Raw genomic sequence first — 3,400 nt, 5'->3', positions numbered from 1 at the left:
CGGAGCGGAGCGGGGCCCGGGGGCCGGTCCCGCGGGGCCGGACCGGCGCTGTGGCGCCGACCAACCGCGGCCGCGGGGCCAGCCCGGCCCTATGGGCTCCCCTGGGTGCGGCGCCGGGCCCAACCGACACCCAGCTGCGGCCTCGATCAGGGTCCGGGCCTGGCTCCGGCCGTGCAGACGCCGCTCAGATGGAGGGCATCCCGGGCAGGGGTTCCTGCTGGGCCTCATGCTGCAGGGACACAGCAGCAGGACGCTGCTGAGCCCCGCTCCCGAGCACCAACTCGCTCCCCTCGCTCTGGGACTGCTGGAGCAGTGGGTTGGTGGAGACAGAGCAGAGGTGGTCAGGCAAGGCCAAGCTTAACAGTCACTCTGGGTGCAGCTTATCAGCCAGGGCGCCCCTCTGAGCGCACCCAAGRCCTCTGCAGTAGCATGGAGCGTGCGGAGGAGCACTGGGGTGGTGGCCAAAGCTGAGCGCCAAGGGCAGTGAGAGCCGGTGAAATGCCGAGTGTTGCTGGTGTCTGATGATGAGAGGGCCTCAGCCCTGCGGTGCTGAGAGGGAGCACGGGAGTCCACGGGGTCCCTGGGAGCCGCTTCCCACAGGCGCGGATAGTGCTGGCGGTGGTGAACTGGACATGGGACACATGCCCAAAAGACATGACACACATGCACCAAAAAAAAAAAAAACCAAAAACATTTTTTTTCTTTTTTCTCCAGTCTCCTACAAGCCCCTCAACATGGGCTGACTGAAAAGCAAACACCAGTTGGTGACACTGCACTTCCGGACCTGATATCAGGGCAGAGACATTAGCCAAGTTAACAAGCATGTACTTCACACAGCCCTAAAGATGCATCRAGTGACCGGCCTGCAAGACCATGACAGAAAAAGGGTCCTCAGGGCCCAGTGAACAGCACCCTGCAGTTTAACAACGCCTGGTCCAAGGTGTTGCCTCATTTAAAGTGTTCCCGAGGCCTTCCTTGGGAAGTACTTGTACTGCCACTTTTACTGCCACTTGTGCAAGTACTGCCTGTGCTCATCGCAGATGAGGGGAGGTGGGTAGCAGCTCCCAAATGCAGAAAATAGCAGCTACAAATGCAGAAAATCAGTTGTTTCTGAGTATTGCCACACTGTAGGCACATCTCTCCCGCTGAAACTRTTATGGCACCCTATCCCTTCCATTGATGTTATTAATTTCAGATCTGAAAGAACTGCAGCATCTTTTCTGTTCTGCGGTTCATCATGCTGTTCTGTTTTCCCAGCATGAATCTGAAATCCTACCCTATCTCCCAAAWGCTTTTCATCTAAGTCCTTCTGATAACATAAAGTTGTGCCATTCTTTCTCATTTGACAATGCCTGCTGCTGCTCAGAAGTCTTTACCTTTTATATTTGCCGTTCTTCCCAGAAACACATAACATGGACTTTCATGCTAGACCTGAACCACCTTTCCCAAACAGGTTGATCCTCTTTTTCTTTATCCATTCTCCCTCTGGCTGCCCCCCTGTTCAGCAGGAAAAACAAGAATTTAAGCAGAACACCTTTCTGTACAAAGAGTTTCTCAGTGATCTAAAATACAAAAAAGGAGCATACAGAAAGTCAAATCAAGGACAGGCAGGGAAGGAGGCATTTGAAAACAGTGCTCAGACATGTAGGGAGAAAATTAGGAAGGCCAAAGACCCATCTGGAGTCAAAACTACTTGGAGACTTTAGATGTAGCAATGAAGGATTATACCAGGATGCCAATTGCAAGAGAAAGTTCGGGGAAAATCATGGGTTTGTTAGGGATGGTGATATGGAAAAGGCTGGGGAGTTCAGTGTCCTGTTTCCTATCTGTTTTCACAAAGCCTATGCCCTGATTGCTGTGGCTACAGTTTGGGARGGAGAGGGGCACTTGGCCGTGGGGCAATAACGGATTGGCAGCTGTGCGGAGAAGCCAAATGTGTTCGGCTCCGTGGGGCCGGACAGCAGTAAGCTGTGGGTGCTGAACAGCCCAGGCCCTCACATTGCCAGGACACCGTCTACCACCCGTGGAAAAGGTGGGAGAGGATGGAGCGCCAGCTGGGTGTAGTGACATTGCTCTGCGCTCTCTGGAAATGAGGTGGCTGAGGGACAAGCTCACAGTGAACTGCAGCTCTTTGAAGGGCAGCTACAAGACGGGGAAGCGCCCGATGGGATAAGAGGGCAGTGGCTTGGGAGGCTCAGCTTGGGGCAGGGCTCCAGGGGGTGTGTGGGATCCCCAGCGTGATTTTGGGGGTGCCCAGGACATGCCTGGACAAAGCCACGGGTGCTCTGGCATTGGAAGCAGTCGCGTTTGCGCTAGGTGCTCCCAAAGCCCCTTCCCRGCCACGCTCTGTAACTCCTTGATGTTCTTCTCTCCCTGTCCACACACTCCTGCCCTTCTCATGTGCACCGTGTGGCACTCAACACAGCAACCTGGCAGAAAGCTCCCAACCGYTCTGCCGGTGAATAGGGAGAAAAACCTTATTTTTCAAGAGCACTCGTTGATTAGACTGGTCCAGTCACATCACGGGGCATCTGTCAGGAAACCCGTACCAGTACCGAATTTCCTACCGAAATTCTTACTGAATTTCCTACAGTGATTTTAGTCTAGAGCCTGAAGGAAGCTCCCGCGCTAATGGATCAAATCTTGCCACTGAAGTCAGCGACCTCCGTTCAGCTCTAAAGCTCACAGAGACCTGTTCAGTCACTGCTCCTGCAGAAAAGCTGCCCCAGAACTGCTCTCTTCTAATAATTTGTAGCTTGCTTCTCCTTTGCAGTCAAGAGTCCCTGTTAATTTGCTCCATTCCAATACTCTTTGTAAGGTCACGGGGAAGAGAGGAAAGGGACCCTCACATTTGCTCACCAAACTCATGGCCTAAGTCAGTGCCCTTTCACTTATTGTGGCTGTGAATTGTAAGATTTAATACTGACTAAACAAGTTATCTGTCCATTTTTCCCCTGGTGTATAGTGCAGGCTGCCTCTTGACTGTCCTCTAACATTTTTTTTTCTTTTTTCGTGCTTTCCATGCAGTATTGTCGCTTCCATTCCTGTAGAGCAAGCTCTGTTAAGCCCTTGGTGAATAACGCAGGTCTGCACAACCCGCGCTCTGCGGCGTCATGCATGTGGCTGCTGGTTCTTCCCGTTGCTGCAGCAACTTCCCTGCTTGGAGATTCCTTCTCCTGGAAATACTGAGGATTTAAGGTCACTGTCCCCTTGCTGATCCGGTGACTGCAGACCTGCCACGGGAACAGGCAGTTGCTATCAGACTATGTTGCACAGCAYGAGAGAAACTAGCGACTTGGTGCTCCGCAGTAACGTACCCATGTGCAGAACCAGAAAGGTAACAGCACAGGGAAGAGGCAGGAGAGGAAGGAAGGAATGGAGGAAGGGGCTCCTACAGAGC

This window comes from Nothoprocta perdicaria, unplaced genomic scaffold (assembly GCF_003342845.1).
Source record: "Nothoprocta perdicaria isolate Ctin4 unplaced genomic scaffold, notPer1 scaffold_375, whole genome shotgun sequence".
NCBI lineage: Eukaryota > Metazoa > Chordata > Aves > Tinamiformes > Tinamidae > Nothoprocta > Nothoprocta perdicaria.
Note: the sequence above shows the minus strand (reverse complement) of the source record.